Source organism: Astyanax mexicanus, chromosome 10, assembly GCF_023375975.1.
Source record: "Astyanax mexicanus isolate ESR-SI-001 chromosome 10, AstMex3_surface, whole genome shotgun sequence".
In the NCBI taxonomy this organism is placed as follows: Eukaryota; Metazoa; Chordata; class Actinopteri; order Characiformes; family Acestrorhamphidae; genus Astyanax; species Astyanax mexicanus.
The window spans coordinates 28,713,698-28,737,557 of record NC_064417.1 but is presented as its reverse complement, the minus strand read 5'-3'; the positions used below and the strand labels follow the sequence as shown (position 1 = coordinate 28,737,557).

At 33.8% G+C, this 23,860-nt stretch overlaps 1 protein-coding gene and 1 long non-coding RNA gene across 5 annotated transcripts in view; both read right to left on the bottom strand.

Moving 5' to 3' along the window:
- Positions 1–23,860, bottom strand: part of LOC125804773 (uncharacterized) — a 163,695-nt gene that overhangs the window by 20,310 nt on the left and 119,525 nt on the right. The gene's annotated exons all lie outside the window — the stretch shown is intronic.
- Positions 8,799–11,268, bottom strand: LOC125804784 (uncharacterized). The gene is made up of 4 exons (XR_007440962.1): positions 11,184–11,268; positions 9,798–9,914; positions 9,285–9,310; positions 8,799–8,905 (listed from the first exon to the last, which is right to left on the bottom strand). It is a non-coding gene; the product is annotated as an uncharacterized LOC125804784 (long non-coding RNA).

The window sequence follows — 23,860 nt, the reverse complement described above, 5'->3', positions numbered from 1 at the left end:
AAAGTTTTAATACAATTTCTGTAATTTTACCCCAGTTTAATTTTGTGTCTTTATTATTGCTGCTTCACGAGCGAACCTAAACTGGTCCATCAGTTCCCTTTGTCCATTCTAAAATTAAACTTACCTGTAGTCACCTCTAGGGAGCGCTACAAACAGAAAATGACAGTTTTACAATTAAATAAAACATCACACAAAAAGTAAAGAAGTTAGTGTTTGGTACATTTACAGCTCTGAAAAAAACAATAACAGACCACTTAAAAATGATGAGTTTCTTTGATTTTACCAAATTGAAAACTTCTGGAATATAATCAAGAGGAAGATGGATGATAACAAGCCATAAAACCAAGCTAAACTGCTTAATTTTTTTGCACCAATTTTATTCCACCATTCATTTCTAAACTCTTAAAACTTTATGAACATGTAATTGTTTTCTTTGCATTATTTGAGGTCTGAAAGCTCTGCATCTTTTCTGTTAATTCAGCCATTTCTCATTTTTTGAAAAAAAAATGCTGTAAATGAAAATATTTTTATTTAGAATTTAAATTTTATTGGAATAGAATTTTATTTAAATTTTGTCCAGAGTTTATAGAATAAAACAACAATGTTAATTTTACTCAAACATACACCTATAAATAGCAATATCAGAGAAACTGATTCAGAAACTGAGTCTCTTATTTTTGCCCAGAGCTGTATATTTCTTTGTTGTAACAAAGCTTATTGGCAATAAATCTAATAGTGTTGGAAAGCCTGTTTGTGGGTGTAACCCACATATTCTGCTCTGCTGCTCATACCACAAATGCATGTTCCTCACACTTGTAGCTCCATTAAAAAAAAAAAATTGCATGCTTTCCAACAGTATAACATGTATTACCAAGATGCATTTATACAACAAATAAATACCAAGTCTTGAATAATTGTATCTTGCTGACATTCTGCTATAATTCCCTCTTATATTATTTAAATAAAAATGAATGAGGACATTGGTTAAAACCTTTCTAATGATTGTCTATACAATACCTATACAATATACAGTGATGTAAAAACGTTTGTGCACCCCTGATCATTTTTATGATTTTCTTTTATAAATCATTGGTTGTTCAGATCAGCAATTTCAGTTAAATATATCATATATAGGATTTACAGAAATTCTTTAAACAACATTAGGCAGGTGCGTACATTTGGGCACCCCAACATAAAAATGACATCAATATGTAGTAGATCCTCCTTTTGCAGAAATAACAGCCCCTAAACCATTATGTTGAACAGTCTTGCCACTCTTGTAATTGGCACCTTAAGCCTTTCTCATAATAGGATTCACCTGTGAATGTAGGTCGAAGGTCACTGAGCTTACCATACATATTTTGTGTTCCACTAAAGGTACTACTAAAGGTATTCAAATCAATAAAAAGACAAGATTGTGCAATTATATCCACCTGCCTACTTTTATTTAAGAATTATTGCACTTTCTGTAAATCCTATAAACTTAATTTCACTTTTCAAATATCACTGTGTTCTTCTGCTACATGATATATTTAACTGAAATTGCTGATCTGAACATCCAATGATTTATAAAGTAAAATACCACTCATACCACTGTAAAATAACAATAACTTTTTTTTTCAATAAATAACTACTTGAACTGAACATAAAGCTTATTATATAATAATCTACACCACTAAATCAGCCAGATCTTCCGTTCATGCCAACAAATCAGTTTTATCCTGTTTAGGCCTGAATTCAACAAGACTTTCCCAGTAGCATGTTCAACAATTATGAATCAGTACTTTTTCTATTGGTAAAAACACTTTATACACATTATAAGAACACCTGCCAGATCAGTCAAAAGTGTGACAAATAAAGATTTTGGATCATTTTTATATTTTCTGTTATGACATGTACTGTATATGGACATGTTTCAGATTTCTGTATGGCCTCCCCCTATATTTTCACCTGTAGTTAATTTACAGATCCCTAAATAATGTCATTGGTGTTGATGTCCACACCATATAAAGAGTTTAAACAAATTGTAGAATGATAAATGAATAAAAGCAAGCCTGAACAAACTCACCGCTGCAGTGGTCACACTTTGTTGTTGTGCAGATCACAAGGATTTGAGCAAAGATCACAGTGATACACACTCCCAGCGCCGGCCACAGGTAGAACACAGTGTTCTGGACAGACTTGACTAAAAAACAAGAATAGTTATGTGTCAATAATAATAAATACATGATGTTTCTTTACTTTAAAGTATAGGCATACATCTTCCCAGTCTCCAATTAACCCAACAGCAAATATACTAAATAAATAAATAAATATATACATAACGTATTCAAAATATGAGACTAGAAGTTTAAAAAGAGTGAAGAAAATAACATTAGCCCTCTATGGCATGGTGTTGCCATAAAGCAACAAACAATGTTTTGTATTAATATATCAACACTAGAAATGGGGTTGGCAGTTCATTTTGGGGGTTAAACAACTCTTTTAGGAACCAAAATCATATGCCATACAGATAAACTTTTTTTTTTTAACAACTGAAATATCATTATATATTAAAAAATGTATGTATGCATGTAAATATAAAAAGTAGATATGGTTAATCAAATAAATATTTTGTTTTCATTTACTACATAAGAGTTATTTCATTCGTTGTCTCGGAACCACATTATTAGCAGTGTGTTGGAAAAATTCTTAAAATCACAAAATGACTGATACACAAAATGACTGTTACACACCCTAAAAAGTGGAGTACATATAGAACATTTTGCAAAAATATTAAATTCCTGCAATGAATGGTTAAAGAAGACCTTCTGTTGTATTGGTTCGATGTATCGTATTTTTTTTATAAGGCATACCATATGAGGTGCACTATCAATGGACGTCTAATTACTGGTCTATTTTTATACATAAGGCGCAATGGTTTACGAGGCACATTTTTAGAGACACTATATAGTGTGAAAAATATGGTACATAACAGAAGTCAGATTTTTTTATTTCTGTGATCAATAATAATGGTATTAGTGCAGCTTACTGAGGTCAGCAGATGATCTGTATGGTAGGAGTCTCCAGCAGGTTGCCATGGCACAGTAGTGGGCGTGGCTGTTGTTGGTGATGTTGGTGGAGAAGTTGTAAACGCAGCGGTGTGTTCCGGGCTGACTGCTGTTGTGATGAGTGAAGATGATTTCAGGAAAGGATGATCCTGCAGCAGATCTGAACCAGAACACTCTCAGTTCTGCTGATCTGATCTCAGAGAGAACTGAGCACTGTAGAATCACGGGATCTGCTGGAGAAACTGATCCCGGTACTGGAGTCTCGTCCACTGAAACGTTTAGCTGAGGATATCCTGGAAAAATACAATACAGGAAGATATTCTTATAATACAGCTGTTAATCACCTGATCAACATCTGTTTAACATCTGTTCAACAGTGTTCAGAACAGTTCATTACAGTGGCTGATAATAACTGGCTAATTATACAGTATAGATACAGTATGATCATGTGAAGAACTGTTAAAGGAAAATATTTAACAGAAATTGAATTATTGTAAAAATAAAAACAAATGTTGAAGTGGAATCTTTTTTTTAGCTGTTAAGTTTAGTTGGTTAGCCATTATTAATTGTACGAAGGGAAACATATTGGTTTATTTTTGTTTATAAGACACTCTCTGGTCACTTGCCAGAATCCATCACTTCATTGATGAATACAAATAACAGTAATTATCAGACTCGCTCTAGTGACTGGACCAGCTATCAGATAGCAAGAGTTTTTACTGAACTGGGAAAATCTGCTTTCAGCTACAGAGCAGCAGTGAGCTGGAATTCTCTACAGGAAACTCTAAATCTCAGCTCTCTGGTGTCACTAAATCATTTTAATATTTTAATATCTAACGACCTTTAGACAGCCTGTACCTGTTTTACTTATTTATTATTAACTTTTATTTCATATTTTAATTCTTCTCTTAGTTATTTTTTATTTTTGTTTTTTATTATTATTATTATTATTAGTAGTAGTAGTAGTAGTAGTATTAATATATATATTTTATTTTTTTTAAATGTTGGTTCTAGCTTAAACTGCTTTAAGCTTTTAACAGTTTTTTTTTTATCTCTTATCTTGTTTTGATCTTAATTTCCTATCAATTAAACTGCAGGTTTTATTTTTATATATTTTTTTATCTATGTTTCTTTAATTCACTGTTATTTACTTTACTTTATCTTTTAATTTAAAACTATTAAATGTATTTATTAACTGTCATATCAATCCCTGTTTTTGTAAATGCTCTGCTTCATTTAAAATGAGAGTTGCTCTTAATGTCCTTTTCAGTCAAAATAAAGATTGATTGATTGATTGATTGATTGATTGATTGATTGATCGATTGAACTTTTAGCTGCATTTAAATTAAGCAAAAAAAGACTAACATGGCATTTAAATATATTTTATTTTCAATAGTAATATCTATATTATGACATATTCTTGTGTCTATTTTTAGCAATATAGCAATTTAAAGGATTAATTTTCAAATTTCCAGAAGAGCCTTATTCACAAGATATGTATTTTAAAATCCATTTTATTTCATTTTTCACAAAGAATCTAACATTCCCTAATGTTATTTATTTATTTATTTATTTATTTATTTTCTTATTTTATCTAAAATGTGTTCAGTTTATAAGTACAATGGGATCCATCACTACTATAAGAGCAAAAATGTGTCCAATAAATCAAGAAATAAATCAAATAATATTTTCTTCACTAACTTAAGTTACTTTTATTTTAAGTGAATTAGCAAATTTAAAGTCTTGTTGTCCCAAAACGAAGAAAAGGTTGACTTTTTTCATAAACTAATAAAATCTTTTTTTTTTTTAAATATCAGTGAATGAAAGCAGCTGAAAAGCAGTGCCGTTACCTGTCACGTCTATGAAAGCGCTGGTAATAAAGTTCAAGGTGTTTTCATCTTTCACTCCACAGAAGTACATTCCCTGATCTTCTTCACTAACTTTTTCTAAATGAAGAGCTCCTGGGCTGCTGCTGCTCTCGATCCATTTCAGTTCAAATTGTGTCTGAATAACAGAATTTCTTCCATCATCTGACGTCTGTTCAGCTTCCAGTGATGCTCGCCACAGTCTCTGCTTGTACCAGGCTGCACTCTGAGACCTGCAGTTAAGAGGAACGGTGTCGCCTGGGTTAACTGAGAAAACCTCGGAGTCTCTCACGGCTTCAACAGAACCTTTAAAAAGATAGATTAATAAAAAAAGATAATACATTATAATTAGGGTGAAAAATTAGGTGGAAAAGATCAGTTAAAAAGTATAAAAAACTATAGACTTTTATATGGTTATTTAGCACCTGTTTATTTGTCGCTAAAATTGTCATTTTTGATATTGCTGTTTTAATTATAATATTGTTTTCTTTAAAAATAGGGACAATTTAAATTGTAAACTTAAGTTGTAACTTTAAGATGTGTTCTTTCTTTTTTTACTGCATTGCCAAAGTATTAGATTGGGACTTTGTATCAGCAGATACTCAGAATCAATAACTCAGACTCAACAATGACATCCCTAGTTATAATGCATTCATAAAGCATTATAAAACAGTATATCTATGCACACATTCATAACGTCTTTTAATGTATTCATTAGGCCTTATTATAAATGTATCTATAAACACATTCATTACATTTTATATTGAATTAATGCAGCATTATAAATGTGTCTATGGACACATTCATTACACTCTATAAGACACCAATAAGGTATTATAATTATGTCCATAGACACATTATAAAAACATCAATAAACACATTCATAACATGTTATAATGCATTAATAAGGCATTACAGATATGTTTATAAACACATTCATAACACTCTATAATGCATTAATAATATATTATAAATATGTCTATAACCACATTACTAACATGTTACAACACATGTTGATAAAAAATGATAACAACTCATAATGCATTTATAAGGCACTATTAGCTTGGGTATAAACATTTATAAAATGCATATGAAGTTATATATATATATATATAACTTTACATTGTTTTCTTATTATAATGCATCATAAGCTCCATTAACATAATATAACATTTCAATACTACGAATTGTAGCCCCAGCTTGCAGAGTGCATTATAACTAACAACGCTGCCTTAAAATCTACCTGTAAACACACACTGAGCCATGCTGTAAATACCTTTAATCACTTATGAATTATATGTTATTAAATATTTAATGTTGTAATAGTTTATGGACTATTAAAAATAATAATTTAACTAGCATTATATTATATATTGCACAAATATTCCCTGATCTAAACCCAACTGAGATGGTGATTTGAGGTATGAGCTGGAGCTTTACAGCGCGTTGGAAAAGCAGCAACTATTGTTCAGCACCTCCAGGAACTCCTTCAAGACTCTCCCTCATGAAGACACTGAGATTAAAATATCAAGGGTGTGCAGATCTGTCCCCAAAGCTAAATATGGTACTAAAGTATAATAAACATTCTGGCTTCTTTAACTTTTTTTGTTTACAAACAAGTTTCTGTAGGCTTTAATTTCTTAAATTTCCAATGTATAAAATCGCAAAATAAAAAACAAAATAGGTGTTTCCAAACTGTTGGCTGGATACAATACATCATATTTCTTATCATATTCCATTTTACAAATAGTTCATTCATGTTTATAAAGCTATTTGAACACATATAAGCAAAAGCAATTCACTTTAAGCAATTTACTTACAGATTTTGAAGAGAAAGAAAATAATAATCCCAACTTGAGCCATCAGTGAATAAACAGCAGATATAGATTAACTAGAGAGAAATGAAAAATAAACTGAAGAAAAATATATATTAAAGACTGCATGTTCTCAGTTTCCTGCACCGGAGAGTCAGAGCTCACTGGCTGAGTTAAAGTCACACAGTCAGTCAGATTCTCTCACTTACTGACTTTAACCACGTCTGACCACCAGAGCGCCACTGGTCTCAGTGAGAGACTGTCTGCATGAGCTTTAGTATCAGACAGTCTGTTTAATAGAAGATACCGTTTTAGTCTAATAGACTTATTTCAAGAAATCAATATTAAATTCAATATATATATACCAAGCAAAGTACCAATCAAACATTTAGACACATAATACTGAAGACATTAAAGCTATACAGGAACAAATGCAGTTTTTTTTTTTTTTGTAAAAACAGAATATGTTCTATACTTTAGATTCTTCTAAGTACCACAAGTAGCTTTGAGGACAGATCTGAGACTCTTCTCTTCTACTCACTCTTCTTAGATGTGTTTAACTACAGTGTAGGAAATAAATAAATGAAATAAATAAATAAATAAATAAATAAATAAATAATAAGCTGTGTCCAATAACAGGATGTGGTACTGTATAACTATATATATATATATATAGTTATAGTTTCCTTGATTTTACCAAAATGAGATCCTCCGAAATATAACCAAGAGGACGATGGATGATCACAAGCCATCAAACCAAACTGAACTGGATGATTTTTGCACCAGGAGTGATGTAGAGTTATCCAAAAGCAGTGTGTGGAGGAGAACATGCCAAGATGCATGAAAACTGTGATTAAAAACCAGGGTTATTCCACCAAATATTGATTTCTGAACTTGTTTTCTTTGCATTATTTGAGGTCTGAAAGCTCTGCATTTTTTTGTTCTTATATATAATAAAATAAACATACTGTAAATATATATATATATATATATATATATATATATATATATATATATATATATATATATATATATGTGTGTGTGTGTGTGTGTGTGTTTGTAATTTATAGTAATTTATAATGTATCGTTGTAATTGTACTTAGGGATGGTATAATCCAGGGGAGGGGCTACTTTAGCAGACGCTGTGCTACACCTGTGTTAAGGGATGTATGTGATGTGTTTGTAATTGCGCTTGTACATAAGAAAAAGAAGAAACTCGTGTATATATGAATACAATTCCTCTTATTATTATTTTTTTTTTATTCTTTACCGTTTTTAAGGTTAATTCTTGTACTATCCAACATGAAGATATATACACACAACAACAATAATAATAATAATAATAATAATAATAATAATAATAATAATAATAATAATAATAATAATAATATTGTTAAAAGAACCCATGCATACAACACATTTGTAGAACATAGCAAAATAAAGGTCACAAACAAATCTATTATCAAAACAGGAAAGTTTATTTAATAAAACCAGACAATAGAAATATCAGCTTATGCATTTACTCTCTGTCTAATAGGTAAAAGCTGAACATTGTTTATTAGTAAAAGTACAGATTCACATATGCTTTTAAATATTTGAACAACAAAAGCAGTCAATATTAAATCTGAAAGATACTACATCAGAAAGACCTACATTTCCACACGGGCTGAATCTTATCACACACCATCAGTCTGTTAGTTTATCACGTGTGAAAAATTCTACTGAGCTGAGTTTCACACATCTCTCCTTTAGAGAACTGAAACTACATTCAACAGTTTCCTCTCACCCACTTTCAACACCTATGATATATTTCCCTAAACACTGTGTGAAGCTTTACTACAGATCTCCACAAATGGAAACAGTAGAGGTCAAAAAGAGGGAATTTGCAATAAAAACACATGCAGAATTATTTATTCTCACAGTCACAGAGCAAAATAAAACATTAATTAAAAAAGATTTAAAGAGATGTGAATTTATAACATTTTATCGTATAATGGAGGATTGTTAATTAATGATCACAGTCATAGTGAACGATTATAGATGTATATACGTAGATGTAGATTGGAAATGATAAAAGCTAATGAGTTTGATGATCAGTAAATGTGGAGTATTGCACTTTAGAGTTCACATCAGACTGTCCTCGCTTCAGCCTCAGTCTAGAGGAAGTGTAGTGGCCCTGTGAGATCAAGCACAGCAAGTTAGAAAAATTGACTTATATATGTGTCATAACTTTATAGCACATATGTATGCATATAATAACGTGTTGTAACATATTTAAAGCAATGCTTATTTATGCTATAAACAACTTTATAAATGGCATAAATCCCCAAAAAAACAAGAAATATTTAATTGAAAATAATTTTGGGACATTTGTATCGGTACATTATTCTACTATTGAAAAACAACTAAATTATAATTGTGTAAAAAATATACAACTATTCATGTGTATGTTTTTAGGTGCTATGATGCTATTAATAGGTAGCCTGGAAATGAAGCATTACTCAAAGTAGTACAAGACTATAAAGATGCATAAGGGAACACACATAATTTAGTACCTGACTAGCTGGCTTCTCCTGTAGGCCTATTTTGGAAGGAAAAAAAAAACATTATTTAATAAATACAATAAAATTTTATTGTTCTATTTGTCATGGAACATTACATCAAAACACTTACAGTAAATTGCTAAAACTAGTACCGATACTCATTAAATTGATTCAAATGTTTGTTGGATTATTAAATAAGATATTAAGACACATGAAACAAACACATAATGAAAAGGATGTATACTAAAGCCATTTTAGGGCCTATGTTACACCTTGGGAAAGTCTCATCATGATGCTCATTGCTATCTTACATAACTCCAAACAGTATATGTTCACGCAAACACAGGTGCTCCACTGACTAAACAAAACCCTGACAACAGTCAACAGTCAGATGTTCACTGCTATCTTCGGGACGCAGGTGTGCCCTGCTAGCATACTCTCCCACTTGTTACACACACAAGAACAGTTTACACATAAGATTACTAAAATAGGGCCAACATTATTTTAATCACTGTAGAATCTCACCCCTGCAGTGTTTGCACTGAGTCCTCTTACAGATTAGAACAGCTTGAGCAACGATCCAAATCACAGACACACCAAAAGCCACTTCCAGACTGAACGTAGTGCGATCATCAGACCTGTCTACATAGAAGCATTAGTTAATATCATACAATACATTCAAATATTTAAATGTTAAATATCCTACGTTGTATTATGTACCATAATACCAGCAATACAACATATACACATTAATAAATGCAGCTAAATAAAGTTTTTTTTTATAAGCAATGAAGGTTTATGTGATCTATTTATTAATTTATACTTATAAAGCAACAGTCAGTAATGTTTGTGGATGTGACAATTATTATCCATCTTGTTCATTAATGGTCAGGACCCCACATGTCCACCACAGATTAGCTATTATTTGGGTGGTGGGTCATGATAATGCACTGGTAATAGTGCTGTCACATAATAGTGACTAGGATGCTGCCCACAGGACGCTGCCCACAGGACACTGTTGGTGGACTATTCACGGGCCAGACAGTGAGGTGTTTAAAAAAAATGATCTATCTCGTGGGGTCCTGACCATTAAAGGGGATACAGGGTAACAGTAGAATAATATCAAAATATATACAGAGAAACAGACAGTAAAGTGCAGGGCACCTGCCCTTTTGCTGTCCTTGGCTGATATTGCCCTTCCGAGGGAGGGGAAAAAAATATAGGCAAATATGATTTCATATTCAACAAGATTTTCTTTATAATTCGTAATTTTGATTGAAGTTTCGTAAAACAAAGTTTTCAGAGTCAATTATTCAGATTCAGACACCTCGAGAGGGGTGGGGCGCGGGAGGAGTTTAAAGATGCCGTGGGAGTAGAGTGACTGCCCTGAAGGTGAGCTTGAAATGTAGCCTTTATAGTATTACAAGACGATCACAATCAACTTCTCTAAAATCCGATGTCGTCGAGTTTAGGACGTTTAGTGATCCTAAATAATCTGACAGCCACCTACTGTGCCACGTTTAGGTAGCAAAAAAAACCCGACAGTCAGCTATCTTGCAGTCAACATTTTACATGGCTCAGGTTGTTTTGTGGAAGGCTAACCAAACTAATTTACATGCAGCTGATAACATTTCATTTTGTCAAGCAAGATGAATGACAGACATAAAGCACTATTCGAATTATTCACATGCACGTTGTGTTAATGCAGAAAAAGTACACTGCTACACTGCTAACACTTTACACTGCTTACATTTTCACAATGTAATATTTCAATAAAGACAGTGTGCTTAAAGTGAAAAACCTCTGAGGTTGTTCTGTTGCTGTTTATTTATTTTGGGGGGGGGGGTTCCTTTAAGATTCCTGTGCACATCCCTGGAAACAGATACTGTACATGATTAAAATCAGGCTTACTGAAATCTAATGTTGCTCCAGCGCTAAAGACAATCTCATTGCTGGTCACCACAGCACAGTAGTACGTCCCAGAGTTGTTCTCATTGTTGAGAATGATCTTGGAGAAAGTGTGGAAACAGTTATCTTTAGAGGAGCTGATCTCACACTGACGGCTGCTGCTGCTGCTGCTGCTGCTGCTGTTGTGATGAGTAAAGATGATTTCAGGAAAGGATGATCCTGCAGCAGATCTGATCCAGGACACTCTCAGTTCTGCTACTGGGACATTAGGAGTAACAGTACACTGCAGATTCACTGCTTCTCCTGGAGGAACCAATCCTGATTCTGGAGTTTGTAGAACTGAGATGCTGAACTGAGGGTGACCTGGTGGAGATATTATGCAGAATATAAGTTCTACGTGAATTAGGTTGGATTGGCTTTATCAAAATCACATTAGCCAGCAGCTCTCTCTCTCTCTCTCTCTCTCTCTCTCTCTCTCTCTCCCTCTACTATATATACAGTAGCAATATTGCTGCTGAATATAACAGTGTTAAATCACAATGTCAATTTAACACAGCTTATGTTTAAGAGTGTCACATGACTTGCCAAATGTTTTCTTGTTTTTTTCGTACATGATTGCAGTCATGTTTGATTATTGGTTTTTGACATTTTTGACATAATTTAAATCTGAAATTTGGATTTTTTTTTACTTTTTTATTTTGAAAACTATTAGTCTTTGTTTGTTTGTTTGTTTGTTTGTTTGTTTGTTTGTTTTTTTTACCAGAATGTCACTGATGTCACAGTCCCTGGAGTTACATCCTGCATCCTGACACCTGATATGCTGGAACACCAGTGACTGGTTTGAAAACTGGATGGATGTAACTTGATTTTGGGCCCTTATCTTACACCCTTGCATAAGGCGTGTCACAATGCTCATTGCTAACCAACAGTTTGTTTTTGGCCCTGAGTCTGGGTTGTTTAAGTAGCAACGGTGCTTGTGAATTTATTTCCAACAATGAGTACACACATACAGCCCTGCTCATTGCACACACACACACACAAGGATGGGCCTCAGTGCGTAAACTCAACTTTTACATCAACAATAAACAGAAGACAAAATAAACTAACATTTGTGTTCCTAAATAAACAAATAACCTGCTAGCACACTTTACAGCATGCTGATTGGTTTATGTCATGTTAAATCAAGCTTTCTGTTAGGGGCACAGTTGCTGGCTCGCCTACAGATCACTAAAAAAGGTCCCTTTAAAATAATATCAACCTGAATTCCCACCCCAATAGGAGAATGACCCATATTTAACATATAAGTGTTATTTTATCATATATACTGAATATAAAATGTTCTGTCTGTTGCAGGTAAATACACTTTCACAATTTGTTTTTGTTAAATTATATTTTACAAAAAAAATAAAAATAAAAACAGTAATCTGATTACCTGTCACTGTTAAGAACATGCCAGATGAAAACACTACATTGTTCATTTTAGTCCCTCCACAGAAGTAGATTCCTTCATCATCCTTACTAGCCTTTTTAATAGTCAGAAAATTGCCGTTCATGTTTAGTCTGTTTGAACCTGTGCTGTATATGGGTTCCGTTTTATTAGCTAACCGGATTACCAGTTCCTTTGGTTCCTGTCCTAGTTTCTGCATGTACCAAGACTTAGCACAGTAACTGGTCCTCTGATCAAGTCTGCACTGCAGAGTTACACTCGATCCAGAGCTCACTGAGATCAACGATGGCTCATAGTGTACCACAGCTTCAGCGGCGTCTATTAAATAAGATGGAGAAATAAGATCTAGATCAGTGAAAGTACAGTAGACACAGTAGAAGATACGAGTATCAATCAGTTCAGTTCAATAATGAGCTACATAAAGTTACAATGTAATATTACACTGTGGAATGTATAGTAAAGTATAGTATAGTAAAGACACAATCTTCATGATTTGGGCTCTGCATGCCACCACTCTGAATTTAAAATCTGACTACTGAAATGCAGATAAAGTGTAGATTTTCAGAAGCGTTTAGGACCTGCAACATTTTTTCTACAAAACCTTCCTAATTTAGTGACTTAAAGATAATTGGACAAATGAGCTACCTTAAACAAAATATTAATTTTTAAAACTTATTGGAGAATACTGTGGTGTGGAGGAGGAAGGAAAACCAGCGAGACTCATGTCAGTGCTCTCTTGCTCTTTTTATTTTGCTGTGAGGAGGGCACTAAGAGCTGGATATACACAGAATTCCACCAGGAGTAGAACTAACTACAGCCGCAACTCAGCTAAACCCACTCTTACACACAGAGAACACACAAAGTGTGAGGTATTATACAAAACAACCACATTACTGATAACTTCATGAATTATAGTAAAACAGTGGGGGGTAAACATGACATGAAACTCTGGGATAAACAGTAATATAAGCACACCGAAAACAACCCACATCTCCCAACAGGGTGGGCTCCCATAATTCCTCCCGCCCCCACTCCAGTCCCTACACCACAATACTTTGCAGGCAATGACTGTTTGTAGTCTGGAGCTCATGAATATCACCAAACACAGGGTTTCCTCCTTTATGATGTTTTGCCAGGCCTTTACTGCAGCTGTTTTCAGATTTTGGTTTTGTCCCTAAGCTTCTAGTCAACCTTGCTAAATTTGGTTGAATCTGAGCAGAAAGCAAATCCCTGTGCACTTCAGAATTCATCCTTCTGTTTCTGTCTTCTGTCACATCATCAATAAACTAATGACCCGGTGCCATTGGAAGCCACGCATCCCCATGTCACCACCTCCATGTTTTACAGAGGAGGTGAGGGGCTTTCTGTCATAAATTAGCTTTTGAGGTAATTTGTCTCATTTATAATAATGAGGAGGCTTTGCAAAAAAAGATGGTTGTAATTCCTAATCGTTCCATAGGATATTTTTGTTTACCCCATGATTTAAACCTGAAAGTCTAAACTTCAGTTACATTTCACTTGTTTAATTTAAAATCCAGTGTGATGGATGGCATGCAGAGCCCTATTCATAAGGATAAAGTACAGTGTGAACACTGTATATTTAATCACAATACATTTAAAATACTGTAATTTATATTACTTAAATATACCAATTATAGTATTATCAGTGCAAACTAAAGTAAATAAACCTTTTAATGCCATATTTTTGCCACATCAGTTATTTGTATTAGTTCAATAAAAAAAATTAGTACTATTCCTTTTATTTGACTCTACTCAGCTAAAAACTGATGATTATAAAGCTTTCAAGACCATTGTTCAAAATTCCATCAGTTACTACATCTTTACTTATGGTTAGTTAGTAATTATCTTTACTAGTGTTAGCAAGCTGATCTAACCAACCACTAGCTTACACCTGCTAAACTAATTAGCGAATGACTGCCGTTCGCTGTACATTTCAGCTTCAGATGATCTAACCTGCTGTAGCTTTCTGTGTTTATATACAGTTATGGATTATATAAAAATGTCCTTCTCTCTGCATAATAATAAAAAATACTGGTTTGGAAATTAAGTTAAAATATATTTTCAAACACAGATTCTTGTTTAAACTGCTTAAAAATAAATATTGTGCTAAAATTACTGGTATGTCATTTACAGGAGAAATATATGCTTCCTGAAAAAAACTGATATTTTGACCTTGATGAGTTGCAGTAAAGTCAGCAAAATCTGCAGCAAAATGCTGTAAACAGTTTCTACAGTACTGACTTCTTCATTATACATTAGTGAATAATTCAAAAACTTACATATTTTATGCAGAAAGAGAAAGAGAAGCCAGGCTGAAGACATCATCAGAAAATAAGCAGCATTTATTAGAAGCAAGGTGAAAAGGAAGCAATTCACACCACTGTATTAAAAACTCTGTGTTAGTCTGCTGGTATCTAGAGATTTATTGGCTGCTCACAGTCACAGGGTGTCATCATGCCTAATGTGCTTATCTCTATGTCTCCACCAGAAGCCCTCAGAGACTTGTCAATAGCAGTGAGGGTTGCAAACCATAGGCATTGCAAGTGTACTGAAAGATACAGAGCTCAACCCAGTGAATGAAAACCGTTTCTTCTTTTTTTGCCTCCCAGCGATTTGACAATGTGTCCTGTATAACGTGTGCTTTAAAAATGAATTTAGAAATGAACAGACTGTGCAGGAATGTAGCAATGTTGATTGTTGTTGGCTTAATAAAAAAATATAAGAAAAATAACTAGACCACAAAAGAGAAAACACTGTTTTAAACAGAAAACACAAAAGTGACAAACTCTAATTGGAGTTATGAAAACAGAATTTTGAGAGAGGAACTACACTTTATAACATTTTCAGAAAGGGTCAACACGATCCTTGTTCCTATATCTTCATGTTGAACTAGATCATCCACCTCCACTCGTTTCATCGCTTCATTAACTATACTTACTTAAACCAAATAATCCACCTTGAAACTGCACTCAACTCAAATCTTTATAAAACCCTATTTAAGTTAAATTCTAATTTAACTTAAAATTCTGTCTGATTTGTCCATAGTACTGTGGTTAAATCAGACAGAATTTCCCCAGTAATTCCATTCTTGACAACAATAAAAAAAAAAGTTTAAAGATGTCATTTCTCTAGAAACTATAACCGCGAGAATAGGTCACTCAGATTAAATTAGGATTCATGGTCTCACCACTGCCACACCATGGAGGGAGAATTACAGCGCTGCCAATCAAATGTGAGAAATTTGCATGTCATGAAAATTCATGAGTAAGAGCAGAAATCCTGTTGTTCTTCTCTGGCCATATATATATATATATATATATATATATATATATATATATATATATGGCCAGATATATATATATAAGCTATATATATATATATATATATAAGCTAACAGCACCTCTTCAAATGTACTTTTCTTCGTTTCGCGTTCACTTGCCATGATAACGCAGCTGAGAATGTTTTGTTTAATCAGCCCTCAAATCTTCAGCATCTGCCTTCGGAGCGCTGATTTGCTCCTGGGAAATTTAGAAAAAGTTCTGATTAATTGCATGGTTGTGGAGAAACACGCTGAGAGAAATATATAAAAAAGGTTCTAATACACATCGCCCAATACACAGAATGTGTCCAATCCATTACCACAAATGAAACATTTAAGTTTTGTCACCAGCGAGCCAGATAAGGACCAGAACCAGACAGAGACAGTTGGACAAACTCAAGCTTTTTATTTTCTTAACAGGGAATTATCAAACTCAAGTTAAAGTGTTCTTTCTTCTGTTGAAAGGAAAAAAACAGCGGTTGGGCGGGTGGTGGGGTTGTGGGTAGGGCTAGAGGAGCAGGGCGGGGGAGGAAAACACACCGGCAGGGTAAAAAAATATGCAGCGTTGGCGTGTCTGCCTAGTCACACTACAGTGCACTATTCCAACAGGACAATGTTCATTCACATACTGCTGCCATTTCAAGAGCTTATCTTAAAGAAACAGATATGCCATGGCCAGCTGCAAAAGTTTCCTCTTCATTATGTCCAACATGCATCATTGACATTCACTATCTCTGCCTTATCAGCCTATCACAGTTGAGCACCACCCAAACACACTGGGGTTCAGGGGTGAATATAGATATATAGAAAATATTTATGTGTATCAGTCAGTTCACAGGATCAAAAAAGAGATAAGGTACTTTTTATACATCATTACACATTTATAGTATGTTAAAAATGCAAAAATATCAAAAGTACTTTTACCTGGTAAAAGCATTATTACTGAGTTATTCTTTTGTCAGTGTTGGTGGAGTACTTCACTTCAGAATATACACTGAGTTGTTGCTGCTTCCTTTTCCCATGTTTGGATTTCTTCTTGGAGAAATGTAAAGCAGCATAATTAAGCTCTGCAGCATCGTAAACCTGTGAGAATGGACATTGGAGATGTAACACTACAGCACCTTATAAATTTGTATATGTAAGACGAGAAAGAACATACCTCATTGGCTGCCATTTCTGTGCCAGTACTTTGATGTTGTTTACCTGAAAATAAGCATGATGTTTCATGTCTTTAATGTCAAAACGTAAAGTATCATTCAATTTTTTCAAGTTTTAAAGTGATCAGCACAATAATTTATTAGTCTACTCATGCTTTAGTAGACCTCAGTAACAGTGTGATAAATAACTGATATGAGCACAGTGATTTATCAGTCTACTCATGCTTTAGTAGAGCTTAGATATGTACCTGAAGAGCACATTGATTTATCAGTCTACTCATGCATTAGTAGAGTTCAATAACACTGAGATAAAAAGACAGGTCTGGAACCAGTTTCACAAAAGCATCTTAGTGTTAACATTTTTGTAGAGGGAGTATTCAATGTAATGTTCGCTTGACCGTTTAGGAGTCATCTTAGCACTAAAAGGCTTTTGTAAAACTAAGCCCAGCACAGTCATTTATCGATCTACCCAGGCTATATTACAGCTCAATTACATTATAGAAGCCAAATACTACCGTCATTACAAAATACCAAACACAAACGAAGATCTGCATACTTACCATCACAGTGATCACAGTTTTTCCCTTTATAGATCACAATTGCCTGAACTGAGATCACAACCACACACACTCCCAAAGCAATGGCAAAACACATAATTGAGGAGCTCACAGGCAGCACTGTTGGAAAAAATAAAGAAAAACTAAACACAAAAAGATAATACACTCAAGCCCACCAACCCTTAACCAAACAACCAATCTTGTCCTAGGCTTTCCTTTATTCTATCCGTGAGTAATCATTTTCACTTGCAAGAAGTCAAACTACAGGTTTGAAGCAATGCCAATATTTAAATCAAATATTGAAACGGAAATGATAATTTACTTTCACCTTCAGTTCAGTTGCATTTAATAGACATGCAGGTTAATGTTAGTTGAATGTTAGTTAAGCATTTATGAGCCATCTATAATGAACACTAAAGTGATACTCACATTTACTGTACATTGTACATTGATAAACCTTAACACACATAAAATCATGTTAATAACAACTAGGATTGGTGATTGGTTGACAGGACAAGCATTCTTAAGGTTTGGATTCTGGGGTTTATTTGCTTCTACTGTTATAATATATAATTTCTAATGCTCACTCAGATCTACTGGTGTCCCATTCCCAACGATGATCCTCCCACAGGTCTCCACAGCGCAGTAGTAAGTTGCAGCATGGTGGTTGTTGGGGATGTTGGTGGAGAAGTTGTACACACTGCTGTGTTTAGAAGAGCTGATCTCACACTGACGGCTGCTGCTGCTGCTGCTGCTGCTGTTGTGATGAGTGAAGATGATTTCAGGAAAGGATGATCCTGCAGCAGATCTGATCCAGAACACTCTCAGTTCTGCTGATCTGATCTCAGAGAGAACCGTACACTGAAGATTCACTGCTTCTCCTGGAGGAACCGACTGCAGTGCTGGAGTTTGGAGAAGTGAGATGTTATAGTTCGTATCTGGGGGACCTGTTTGAGAAAACAGCAAAATGATTAGAGCACTAGTGACCTAGTTTTTATAACATTTTCTTATTAAAACATATTAGCTATGGCCTATAGCTACAAAGCTGGAACAAAGATACTTTGGTCATTTCTCTTAGGAACTGTAAAAAAATAAATAAATGTCCTCTGTCACATCTTTCTTTAAATTTAAATTTTCAATTGTTTGCCCCATTAATTTATTAATGTTTTGTTGTTTTAATAATTAATAAACTATTTTTTAAGTATTTCTTCAATATTTCAAAATATTTTTTCTTTTATCGCTTTATGTTTACAAAAAAAAATCATATTTATTATTTTAAGGCTCGTAATTTCTCAGGTCTTGTCACTGGGGAACACCTAAGTAAACAAAGTTGTAATAAAAAAAAAAAAAAAAAACATTTTCTTTCAAAGTCAATAGACTTAAAACTTTAATCTACACAGATTTCTCCCCTGAAAACTGTTTGGGTGAGTAAAGCACTTTTGTTTATTTACTGTAAGCTTAGAATCCACCATGCAAGCTTATTGTTAGTCAGTTACATACTTAGCTGGTTAGTTTAATAGTTTGCCAGCTAGCTATCTAGTTTGATAGTTATCTAACTAGCTAAATGCTAGTAAGTTAGCCAGATAATTAGTTTCTTAGTTAGTTAATTAGTTATCTAGGTATTTACTTAGTTAGATTGTTAGCTAGCTAATTGCATATTAGCTAGCTAGCTAAATGCTAATTAGCTAGCTAGTTAGCTAGCTAAATGTTAGTTAGTTAGTTAGCTAGATATTTAGTTAGTTATTCAGTCAGTCAGACAGCTAAATAGACAGCTATCTAAATGCTAGTTAGTTAACATTAGTTAGGTAGTTAGTTAGTCAATTAGATAGACTAGCTAAATGCCAGTTAGATAGATAGATAGATAGATAGATAGATAGATAGATAGATAGATAGATAGATAGATAGATAGATAGATAGATAGATAGATAGATAGATAGATAGATAGATAGATAGATAGTATTTATCTTTATATGTGGCTTTTAACTAGTGTATATGAGGAACCTTTCTCAGTTTAAACCTGATCTTAAACAAGACATAATGATAATAAAAATGATACACTATTATTATTATTATTATTATTAATCTGTCATAATGTGCTATAATTGTTTAATATTACCTAGTAGCATTCATTTCATTCAATAAAATCCCAGATGTAATGCATTGAATGAATAAAACTTTGTGTATTTGTTTTTTTATTGCTGTAAAAAATGTAACTGAATAGGTGAAACAATTAATTACCTGAAACAGCTAGAAACATTCCATTGTAGAATGTGATCACGTTCACTAGAGATAATCCACAGAAGTACATTCCTTCATCCTCTTTAGTAGCACGGAGAATCGTCAGAGAAATCGTATTTTCAGTTCTTTCTATTTTAAAACCAGAGTGCTGGAATGGTGGGAAAATTATAGAATCTGAATATGATCCCACCATTCCCACCTGCTGAGGAGTGTGTCCCAGTCTTTCTTTGTACCAAAGAAAAAGATCACTGGATTTTTTTCCAACTGTGCACTGAAGCGTGATCGATTCCCCATGCTCAACAATGACTAATGATTCCAGCTGATAAAGAGCCATCATCGCTTTAGGAACTACAAAACAATAAAGAAATTATTTTATTATATATACATCATACATAGCCACTGATGGACAAATCCCCTATACAGTTATGTAAAAAATTAGAAAAGCCCATGAAAAAAAAAATACAAAAAATTTAAAATGCTTTTTTTAAAACATATTTTATTTGAGCATTGTTTAAACAGTACTGAGGAATGGAGTTTGTATATTTTCTCACTCCTCAATGCAGAATACTTTCAGCAGTGTGATTTCTGATTGGATCCTTGTATACACTGAATATTACTTTAGAGAAAACTAGTTAGTCCAAATCAAAGTTTGGACAATTACTATTTGTCCATTCATTTTGAAATTTGGACACAATAAAATGACTTCAACAAAAATAGCGCAACCACTGAGACAATGTTTGAGACAGTGACAATCATTACTGTCATGCAAAAACCATATTATTCCAAAACGAGAGCACTTTAATTAAAATGGAAGTCAGTGTGAAAATAATACATTGTTAACCATGTTATTTTGGAGAATTTCTATTGGTTTATGTAAACACATAATTATAAAGACAAAAATGTACTTCTCCTAAACAGTAACTCCTAGTCAACAGTATGAATTTGTATGGAAGTCAATGTAAAAACATTTTGTTCCTATTAAATTTTTTATGTATTTTTATTGGTCCTTTTATCATGACATTTGGACACAATAATAATTACAACTGCCAGATTTATATTATGACAAAAATGAAAGTAAGCAGCAAAAATAGAAATATAAAGTTTGTTCAACAGTGACAATCATCACTGTCATACAAAATTCAACTTTACAGGAAGAGGAACATGCCTTTTAATACTTTTAATGAAAGTCGAAGTAAATAAGATTGAATTCAAAGTCAGTTGGGAGCAGCTTTGAATTAAATTGTTCTCATAAAACAATCAGATTTAAAATATGTAAAAAGGTGAGAAATTGCAAATATGGAGATGCAAGAATTTGACATAACATTAATGGAGATCATATATTTTTATTTTTATTTTTTTGTAATAATATTGGCAGGTGAATAAATTAAATACAATCCAATACAAAAAGAACACTCTTAAATTTTAACAACATGGTTTGATTGTTCTAAATTTATAATTTCAGTTTTTAAAAATCTTTTAAAACTTACTAATTTTTTAGAAACACAGAATAAGAATCCAGACCTGACCTGAGTCCATAGTAAAAACAATAGAAGCAGTAAAATCTTCTATGGGTAAAGCAGAAGATTTAAAGGCAGTTGTGTTCAAAGCTTTTTGTTTGATTGGCTGAAGCCTCTCAGGTTCAGCTCAGGTTTCATATACCTGTTCTGTGATCTTCATTGGCCAGCAGAAGTCAAAACTTACTTACTGAACACTGTTAAACAGTGTAACTTCATAATTACACAAAACATTACTTATCTGAGAAACTCTTCTACTTATGACCCGCCTCAATAATGACTTATTTATAATACCTTATTAGTTATAAAATATATTGGAATTCTGTAATGCTATTTTAAAATTTAGGTGATTAAGGGTACATTTACATATTATAATATTACACTAGACATACTTTACTTGTTGAGATCAATGAAAAAAATCATTGCATGCAAAGGGCCTGAATACAGTAAATACTGCAAACTTCAATCCATATTAAACAGTGCTAAGAGACATGTATTTTTATATCCATTTTTCAGAAATAGACATATACAAATTCTAAAACAAATATTAGAACTTTGACTAAATGTAAAATAAATGTTCTGATTAATTATGTACAGTCACCGATTTTTAAAAAATGATGGATTCATTTATCAAGGGAAAAAAAATCCAACCAACCTGGTCCAGAAAACATAATTGCTCTCCCCCATTTAAGGAATCACTTAAATAAAATCTGTCTGACAACATGAAGCAGGATAAAAAACAATCTCAAAAAGCAACAACTATTATTCACAAACGGAGAAAACATGGAACTGTGGTGAAACTTCCCAGGAGTAACCGGACAAGCAAAATTACTCCATCAGGCCATGGACAACTCACCCAGGGGTCCAAAACAGAACAATATCTTAAGAACTGAAAGTCAAACATGGTGGTGGTAGCGTGATGGTCTGAGGCCGCTTAAGGACCTGGACCACTTTCTGTAATTGATGGAACCATGGGTTCTGCTGTCTACAATCCTGAAAGAGAATGCCCAGCCATCTGTTTGTGACCTTAATTCAGCCACATTGGAGGGTTTTTGAGCATAATTTGTCTGTTTAAGATCATGTCACAACATGGCGTGGTAGTGAGGGGAAAAGTGGACCTAACTACACAGAGCCCGAGTACGGAGAGGGGCCCATGAAAATCCTGATTTTTTTTTCTCCCATGTTCCTTGTGTACTGGCATGGATAGAGGCCCACTGACATTGAGAGTGAACAGGGCCCAGAATGCTCCTCTCTCCCTGTCTCCTCCTCCTCCCTCGTGCTTCTCTCCAGTGTGTTTGTCTCGCTTCCCAGGATAGCCTTTGTTTACCCTGCCTGTTGTCTTCCTCGCTTATGCTTTGCGTGATCTCTGTTTCCACCCGTTTCCGCTTTACATTCGTTTTTGTTTCCCACCGTTTTTATTTTCCACCTGTTTTTGTTTACCACCCGTTTTTATTTTCCACCCATTTTTGTTTCCCACTCATTTTTGTTTCCCACCCGTTTTCGTTTTCCATCCGTTTTCGTTTTCCACCCGTTGTTATTTTCCACCCTTTTTCATTTTCCAACCGTTTTTGTTTTCCACCTGTTTTCATTTTCCGCCCGTTTTTGTTTCCCATCCGTTTTTGTTTCCCACCCGTTTTCGTTTTCCATCCGTTTTCGTTTTCCACCCGTTGTTATTTTCCACCCTTTTTCATTTTCCAACCGTTTTTGTTTTCCACCTGTTTTCATTTTCCACCCGCTTTTGTTTTCCAGCCGTTTTTGTTTTCCACCCGTTTTCGTTTCCCACCCGTTTTGTTTTCTACCCGTTTTTATTTTCCACCTGTTTCCGATTCGGTCCATTTTTCGTTTTCCACCCATTTCCACCCACTTGGGCTGTGTGTTTATTTTTTCTCCTTTCATCTTGCTTTGAGATCTACTGTTCTGCAAGTTTGTTCATCAACATTCTGGGCCCGAGTAGGGAGAGGGGTCCATGAAAAATCCAGATTTTTTTTTTCCCCTTGTTCCTTGTGTACTGGTATGGAGAGAAGCCCACTGACATTAAGAGTATACAGGGCGCAGAATTTGCTGCTATGCCCCTGTGTCTCAGCATCTCAATCAGACTTTGACTAGGCCACTTCAAAACCTTCATTTTGTTGTTTTGAGCCATTCTGAGGTGCACTTGTTTGTATGCATCCGATCACTGTTCCGCTTCAGAACCCAAGTACGCCTGAGCTTAAAACAGTTCTACAAAGAAGAGTGAACCAAAATTCCTCCACAGAGATGTCAAAGACTCATTGATTGCACTTTTTCACACAGAGACAGTTGGTTTGAATAGATTTTCTACGTTAATAAATACAAATAATACAAATAAATCAGTAGGAGGGCAAATGCCTTTTTTACATCACTGTATATGTATACTTTTTTTTTTGCAAATTTTAAAGATTCAAAATG